Below are 8840 nucleotides of genomic sequence, written 5' to 3' on the forward strand. Positions count from 1 at the left end.
TCCAACTAACTGCTCACTTCACAGACAGGGAATCTGAGGCTCAGCAGAGTGGCTTTTCCAAGGTCACCCGCCCAGACATCCTGACCATCAGCTCCCTGCTTTTTAATGGGGGAAGGTGACTTCTCCAGAGCCTTTCAGCTTTATGAACCAACCTGGTGTCTCCTGAGAACAGTGAGAGTGGGAATGAGCACGTCCATGTGCACACTTAGCAGTGTGTATTCCTAGCACCACCAAGAGAGCGAATGTCCGTGTTTACACATGTTTGTAAGTTGCTGACTGCTGTCTGTCTGGGCACTGTGTTAGGGGTTGGGATCAGGTTAAGGGCTGGGGGCTGGGGTGTGTGGGTGGGCATAGGGGAGTCAGGCAGTCCTCTGTGGGACTGAGGAAAGTCCTTAAAGGTTTTGGGCTGGGGCAGAGCTGCATTGAGCTCAGGCAGGTCAAAGAAGCTGTCCCAGGAAAGGAGGTCCACGAAGGATGCTCACAATGTCAGCTGGTGAAGAGAGCCCACAGGAAGAATAGGGCTGCAAACAAGAGGCATGATTCGGGAAAGGCCTAATGGTGCGTACTGAGCATGGGGCATTTTTATTTGGAGAATAACTAGTCAGCTGCCAGACATTTATTGAGCACCAGCTGTATGCAGGTAGCCTTGAGCTGAGAGTTTACCAAGTTTGTTCTGTTCCTTTCCCAGCACACATACAGAGTCCCTGCTCAGTGGCACGCACTGTGGCTTCTAGGAGGATGAAGTCCACACACTTGAGAACTCACTGATCACAGGGAAAACTTCCAGGGTAGGGGGAGCAGACACAAAACACAGTTCAGAGGGCTGTGGGGGGCTGCCTTGGAGGGGTCCTGCCTCGTTCTCAGTTCCCTGCCTAATCCTGACTCCTACCCACCCCCCTCCAGGGGTCCTGCAGCCAGGTTTCTTATGTATCCCGCACCCTGAGGATCCCCTGAGCTCCTAGAATATGCACGTGTGCATCCCACCAGCCCCATGGCAGATTCTCAGAGGCTTCCAGTGAAGAACCACTGATTATCCCACCCTGCCCTGCCCCATGTAAGCCCAAGTCTTGGTGTGACAGGAAAATGCAGAGCTCAGTTTATCTGGGGTAAAGCATCCCAGGGCACAATACCTCAAAATCAAGGATGCAAAAGAAATCTTCAGACTTTGCCTGACTCCTCCTTCTGTGGGTCCTGCTGTGCTCTTGGAAGCTTGGCAACTTCTGTGCCCTGCTTACCTCAGTATCTCTCTCCGAGGACAACTGGACACTGATGAGTCTCACCTCACATTTGGGAAGCAACTTACTGCAACGTCAAACCTCTTTGGGGGCATTAGCAGAGCAACAGTGGTTTTCATTTATAGATGAGGTCACTGAGGCTTAGAGAGAGGGTGAGTGTGGTATTCCCTCCAAAGTTGGTGGCCTTCCCATACCTGGGCCCTGCCCTTCAGCATTCCTCAGCGCCCCCACCCCTTCCAGCTACTGGTGACTTTCCTCTGGATACAGACCACGTGTGCTCTGCTTCCAAAACCAACTGTTAAGTTTCCTGAAAGGTGCTGTAGGGCCACTGGCTTCAAGGGTGCCCGCAGGCCCTGCCCAGGAAGCACTGAGCCAGCACCTCCCTGGCTGTGTACTTGGGCCTCAGGAGCCTTCCCCTCCTCATTAGGGAAGAATGCTGGGGAGGAGGATAGAGGTTCAGGGGAAGCCAGAGCCCTTCTGGGAACTATCCTAAGGGAAGTAGATGCTCCTGTGTGGCCCTGCCCAGCACTGGACCGCACCCACCCTTGGCTACAGTGGAGCTTTGGTGCTGGAAAGAATGGGTCTCAGCCCTGGGGCTTGCAGGAGGCAGAGGTCAGCACATTCCAGGGCTCCACCTTTCCTCCTCAGAAAGCTCCTGTGGACCGCAGGCCTGGGCCCCCTCCCGGACTGCACTGGAAACCTGCAGTGCGTAGGCTTCAGGGACAGGGAACCTCTTGTCTGCCAGTAGAGCTCTTGGAGCTGCTAGTCTCTGCTGAGTGGGGACTGACTTGGGAACCTTCCTTCCAAGGGTATTTTGGGACCCAAGACTACTGCCCGCTCTCAATGCCTGGGTCCCAGCCATTGATCCAGCTAAGGAGAGGGTCTATTTCTTCGCTGGCAGACAAGACTCACCAATTCTAGTCCTAACTTTCTCTCCAGACTTTCCAAGTCCCCTACCCAGTCTCCTCTTGAGGCACACAGGCCTTCTCTGTCCCTCACAGCTCTGTCCCACTTTCTCCTCCACCAGGAATGTTCTCTCCTCATGTTTTTCCCTTGCTGACTCCTGCTCAACCATCAGCCCCATCTTTCCCCTCACATCTTCAGGATGCCTTCAGAGACCCTGGGATGGCTGGTCCCTCTATCCCATGCCCCGGCCTTTTCCTCCAGAGCGCCCCTCATGGTCTCAGTTAATGACCTGAAATTGAGCCCTTGACCTCCCCTCCCCAGCCACAAGAGGGCTGGGATAGTGCCTGTCATTTGTGTGCCAGACCAGACACAGTGGGAGCTGCCCAGTTCTGTTTATTGGGCAAGTTGAATGTTTGGGCAGGATTGGGGGCATCACAATGTACTGCCACACACCTGGAGTGGGAGGAGGCATGCATGGCCCAGAGAAGTTTCTTTAGGACAGAGCAGGGGGCATTACAGTTCTCATACCCAGAGCACAGGCCAGGATAGGGTGCCAAAAGGCAGTGCTGGGCAGGAAGATTGAGGGGGAGCGGCTTGCCTTATCACTGGTTTGCAGAGGAAAGAGAGACCTATGGAAGGGGCAGTGCCCAGTGGGGGACAGCCAAAGGCCAGTTCTGTCAAGCCTTCATGCAGTGTCACCAAGGGTCCCCCCACTTTATAAGAGAACTTCCTCCTTGTGGGAGTGGGGAGGGCGGCAGCAATGCATTCAGAGATCATGCCTTCGTATCTACTCCCCACCCTCTCTCTGGAGCCCCACTCTCCTCATCTGTAGAGTGGGATGAGAAGACCTAGCCAATGGGGTTATTGGGAGGTCAGCTGAGGGAAAGGTGAATTGAATGCCATTCTGCTTTTTCCTTGTCTGCAGAATGACGGGCCAGAGGTGAGGGTCAGGGGAAGGCCTTTTGGAAGCAGTCCTGCTCCTGTGATTCATGACTCTGGGAAAAAAGCAGAAGTGGATTCCTGCAAATTTGCAGAGGTGGGGAGAGTTTTTCTTGCCCTTCCCAGCCCCATTGTTCAACAAATATGTAGCAGGCTCTTAAAAAAGACCGGGCACTGTGGGGGTACTGGGCAAAAACTCAGATGAAACTACACAGCTCTGCCCTGTAAAGGCTCCCTCTCTATGGTTAAGAGAGGCCTGACCCCTGAGTGAGGGGCAGATTTGGAAGCGAGGGTGCATTTTCTAGAGAGCCCTCATGACCTGTTGGTGTGTGAGAGCCAGAGCCTGGTTGTTACCTACACTCCTTGGAGAACTGTCCAGTGCCTGGCTGTCAGTCCTTCTCTATGTGTCTCAGCCCAGATGCTCTGGAGCTCCAGACTCAGGTGGCCAACCACCACTCCTTTCCCACCCAGGAACCACTTGACAGCTTGAACACATATCCAAAGCTGAGCTCTGGAAGCTCTTTCCAGCTTTGCTCAGCCCCTATCTCAAATGATGGCAACTCCAGCCTTCCAGTCCTCAGGCCAGAATCTTGGTCACCCTCTCTTTCTCCCACACCCCACCCCCAATCTGCCAACCAGTCCTGGGAGCTCTGGCTTCAAGTAGAGCAAAAACTGATTGACAGTAAAAGAAAGCAGACTGTGGTTGCCTGGAGTGGGAGGTGAAGGAGATAACAGAGGGAGGGAGATAAGGAAGTTTCTGAAGGTGATAGTTTAGTGGGTATGTATGTATGCTAAAACGCACCGAACTGGACACTTCATGTGAGGGTCAGTGTATGTCTATTATACCTTAATAAATCTGCTTGTTTGTATTTAAAGATGTTTCCAGTGGTCTCTGTGAGTCCTGGACAAGTCCCTTCTCTTTCGTAGCCTCAGCTTTCCTACCTGTAAAAGGAGAGTTCCTAAGGGACCTTTCACCCGGACCACCTAAACTCATGCCACTGTGACCATCCCGCTCATCTCTCTTAGAGGCATCTCGCATCTTGAGGGGAGAGAGCAAGGTTGTGTCCTAGGATTCTGACCCCACATCGGGTCACCAGTCCTCCCTGAAGAGTTGGCTCAGACTAAGTTAAGAGCTTAGCTAGGGAGAGGTGGAGGCCAGGGAATAGGGCCAAGTCATGTAGGAAAACAAGGAAGTGAGTAAATCCATGACTCCACACTGCCTGGGCTCCTCTTCAGGCCCAGAAAACCTCCAGAAAGCTGGAGAGAAGCACAGAAATTTTGCCAACATTTGCATTTGATGCATGGGGAAACTGAGGCCCAGAGAAAAATCATTTTTAAAGTATATGGAGCTAGAAACTGGCAGAGTTGAAACAGAAATAGAGGGTGCTGTAACTAAACTTATTGTGGTAGTTATTTCACAGTATATACAAATATCAAATCATTATGTTCACACCTAAAACTAATATAATGGTATATATCAACTATATCTCAAAATGAGAAATGCAGGTTGCTGGACTCCTAATCCGGTGCTCATTGCAGCCCCTCCCCTGAGGGTCAGAAAACATGAAGTTCATCCATGGTTCCCTAGGTCTCTCTAAGCTGGCTCCCCCTGTGACCTCGGGCTCTGCCTCTGGGGCCTCACAGGGGTGGGGGGATGCTGCATCCATTTGTGAGCACTACCCCCCAGTGGAGGGAAAGGTTGCATAGTGCTATGTGCCCTGAAGTCCCGCCATTTTGGAGGATTCAGAGAATGATCTGTCCCCTCCTTCCATTTGGGAGGCAAGAAGGCAAGGGCTTAGAGCCCTAATCTGAGGCAGGATTCAGGACCTGGAGTCTGGAGGGCCTGCAGAGAGCCAGTCTGTAACTGAGCATCTGTTACTCAGCTCCTCACATCCATCATCAGGAGTGATTCTCAGATAGTTTTGTGAGGCTGGCATTGTTCAGCCCGCTTTGCCCTGTCTTCTAAATGAGAAAATGATATCCAGAGAACTGAGACAGCCTTTTTGGCCTCAGAGCTGCTTATTGGGACCACCGATAAGTTCCCACACCAGTGGGGCTGGAATGCAGTCAGCCCCATTCCACAGACTTTCCAGAAAGGAGGAGGAGAAACAGCAGCAGAATCTAGCACTTTCTGCATCAGGCCCACCTTGTCCAAGCCACTGTCTGGACTATTTCAAAAGCCTCTTAACCGATGTCTCTGCTTCCTTGTTGTTTGTTCCCTTGCAGTCAGTTCTCAGCACAGCAGTTGGAGTGATCTTATTGAAGGTAAGTCAGACCACACCCTGCCCCACCTCTGCTCAGAACCCTCCAGTGGCCCCATTTCCGAGAATAAAGCCCAAGTCATGGCAGTGGCCTGCGAGCCCAACAATAGCTGGTCACAGGTCTCAACTGATTTCATCTCTTGCTCTCCCTATCCACCCAGCCGCCTTTCTGTGCCTGCAGTGCATCAGACATACTCCTGCCCCAGGGCCTTTGTACTTGTTCTCTCTGCCTGAAACACTGTTCTCCAGACATCCACAACATTTAGTTCTTTCATTCCTTCAGAGTCTTTGTTTAAACACTGCCCTTTCCATGAGCCTTTCCCAACCTATTTAACACTGCAACTTGCCCTCTCCCCACCCCCAGCATTCCTGATGACCCAACCCTGCATCTTTTCTTTTTTCCACAGCTTATTGCTTCCTAATGTATAACATAATTTACTTATTCACCCTATTGTTTGTCTCCCTCTGGAAGACTATAAGCTCCATATGGCCAGGGATCAGTGTCTGTGGCGGTGAATCCCCAGAATCTAGAACAGCACATTGAACAGTACCTGGGATAAAGTGGGCCCTTAATAAATATACAAATTTTTTTGAAGGTCACAATCCTGGAAAGAGTGCGGGCTTCTGAATTACCTTTATCTGAGTTCAGAGTGCTCCTCCAGCACTGACTAGCTGCTTACTTTATCTCCTTAAGCCTCCATTTTCTCATCTACAGAATATGATTTATTTTAAGGTCTAATACACATGAGTTGCCCAGCAGAGTGCCTGGCCCACAGCAGCCATGTGAGAGCTAACTTCAGGGAGAAGTGACTTTATTTAGCAAATAAATGTTATGAAATGAAGTTCTAGCAAATTAAATAAGACAAGTGGAGTGAGCACCCATGAACTTGATTGGGGCATGAGGCTCTTCTCAGAGGAAATATTTTCTTCCTCCTTGGAGGGAAGTGTTCTGGTCCCAAACAGTGAGCTTGAGAGAACACTGCAGAGGAGTGAGGGACCAAGCCTCAGCCCTGCTCGCTCACTTGCTGACAGGAGCTTGCAGCCAGGTCCACTGGCTTCGGCTCTCGGGTGTCTCGTTTATAAAATAAGACAGGATGCAGCACCTGGGTGGCTCAGGCAGTTAAGCATCTGACTTTAGCTCAGGTCATGATCTCATAACTTGTGAGTCCGAGCCCCATGTCAGGCTCTGTGCTGACAGCTCAGAGCCTGGAGCCTGCTTCAGATTCTGTGTCTCCCACTCTCTCTACCCTTTCCCTGCTCATGCTCTGTCTCTCTCTCAAAAATAAATAAACATTTAAAAAAGTTTTAAATAAGACAGGAATGCTTTCTCTCCTGACTTTGCAGGGAACTAAAGGGATTGAAAGAGAAATCATGTGTGAACATGGCTCTGTGGGCAACACAGGATTGCCTTTCTGAGTGGGCTACATAGCTGCCAATATGGAATAATATGCTTACTGCCTCCAGAAGATGGTATGGACTGGATTGTGCCCTCCCAAATTCATATTTTGAGGTCCTCACCCCCAGTATATCACCAAATGTGATACTTGGGAGTCTTTAAAGAGATAATTAAAGTTAAGTTATTAGGGTGGGCTCTAATCCCATGTGGCTTTATAAGAAGAGGCATTTTAGACACAGACACACACGAGGGAAGATGATGTGGAGACATGCAGAGAAGATGACCACACCTACAAACCAAGGAGAGAAGCCTCTGAAGAAACCAAGCCCACTGACATCTTGATCTTGGACTTCTAGCCTACAGAGCTTTGAGGCAATAAATGTGTGTTGCTTTAGCCACCCAGTCTGTGTTACTTTGTTACACAGCCCTGGAAACCAATAGAAGGTTTGGCTGGGATTCTTTGAATGTTATCAAGCCCAGAGAACAGTGTTCCTCTGCTCCTCTCCTGTGTATGTGTGTGTGCACGTGCACACACACACACACACACACACACACACACACACAACTGGCCCCAAACATCAATCCCCCAAGGACTCCCTGGTCCTCCCCCTGCCTCCCTGGGTCCCAGAGGAGTAGCTCAAGAGGAGTCCTGATAGTACCATGGGGGCCAACTGTGGGTAGAGACCCTTGGGAACATACCCTGTTGAGGTGCCATGAGGAGGGGCTTTCCAGAAGGGTGTTGGTCACATCGACTGAAATGGAAAATGCAGCTTCTTATCTCCTTTTTTTCTGTTGGCAGAGGAGAGAAAAGTCTATTCTCTGGAAAGGGCTGGGCAAACATCCCGGGCCCTGTACCCAAAGCCCCTCGTCCCTCCACATGCTCTGAAGGTCCTGTCTAGGCATGCTGGGCTGCCGGGTTTGGGAGATCGGTTTGTGTCAAACAGTTGCCTCTGAGCTGTGGTGCCTCCAGTCCTCCAGTGAGAACGCAGAGCTCCGGGAAGCTGCCAGCAGATGACCCTCTCCTCCCCTCTCCTGCACTAGGTTTACTGAATCGTGAGATGCAGTGCGGTCCACCGGCCTTTCCTGAGAATCACCTAACCCTGTCTCCCTTTCAGACCAGGCGTCCCCTTTCAACTGCTTTGGTCAACAGTGCAGGCTAAAGGTCAAGGGAATGAAACCCACATATCAGTGTAGTGAATACTGACCCTCTTAGAAGAGCTTCCAAGTCAGGTGCCGGGGTAGAAATCCTGTTAAACCTTGGTAGAAAGTCTCGTTTCTTCTGCAGAGTAACAGGAAAAACTAAACAAAACGTGAGTTTTCTCAGCAACACAAGGCCACCCACATACACTCCCCTTAAATCTAGGCCTGCCTGGTGCAGCTGCTCTGTTGTCATTGTAACTGTCACACTGCAGCAAGTGCTCTGAGGCAATTTCCTCATTTGACTGGCTCCTGACTTAGGGAAATGGGAGCTCCCAGCTCCTCCCTGGCTGACGCAACCCGGGGCCTCCAGGGAGATAGCTCTGAAATCCAGCCCCGCAGCCATGCTTCCAGTGGCCTCTGAGTTGAAAACTCAAGTTCAGCTCCCTTGTTCAGCCAGAGGGCCAAGCCCCAAAAAAACGGACTGACCTGAAGAAGCACTGGCCCCACGGTAGCTTCTGGCATGTGGGGTTTCAGATCCACGGGAAAATCCTGTTTCACGTTGGACAAAAATTAGGATTCAGACTATAGCTTTGGGTGTGAATATTCAGCCTCTATCAAGTATTTTTTTTTTTTTAATGTTTTTGTTTTTGAGAGACAGACAGAGCACAAGCTGGGGAGGAGCAGAGAGAGAGGGAGACACAAAGCAGGCTCCAAGCTGTCCGCACACAGCCCGATGTGGGGCTCTAACTCACAAACTGAGATCATGACCTGAGCGGAAGTCGGAAGCTCAACCGACTGAGCCACCCAGGTGCCTCTTAAATATTTTCAATGATGAGTTTTGGACTTTTGCTTCATTCTTCATGCTTCTCCATAAACATGGATGTTTTCTTACAGAAGCGGGACAACACACAGATGTCAAGGTCAGGGGCCTCTAATCTCTTTGTGCAAAGGATCAAACTAAAA

The 8840-nt window shown here is 50.7% G+C and overlaps 1 long non-coding RNA gene across 1 annotated transcript; it reads left to right on the top strand.

Moving 5' to 3' along the window:
* Positions 1-425: 425 nt before the first annotated feature.
* On the top strand, positions 426-7031 carry LOC120239541. The gene is made up of 5 exons (XR_005530453.1): positions 426-558; positions 689-788; positions 3067-3177; positions 5307-5345; positions 6686-7031. It is a non-coding gene; the product is annotated as an uncharacterized LOC120239541 (long non-coding RNA).
* Positions 7032-8840: the final 1809 nt, after the last annotated feature.

This window comes from Hyaena hyaena, unplaced genomic scaffold (assembly GCF_003009895.1).
Source record: "Hyaena hyaena isolate Hyena2069 unplaced genomic scaffold, ASM300989v1 scaffold_234, whole genome shotgun sequence".
Lineage (NCBI taxonomy): Eukaryota > Metazoa > Chordata > Mammalia > Carnivora > Hyaenidae > Hyaena > Hyaena hyaena.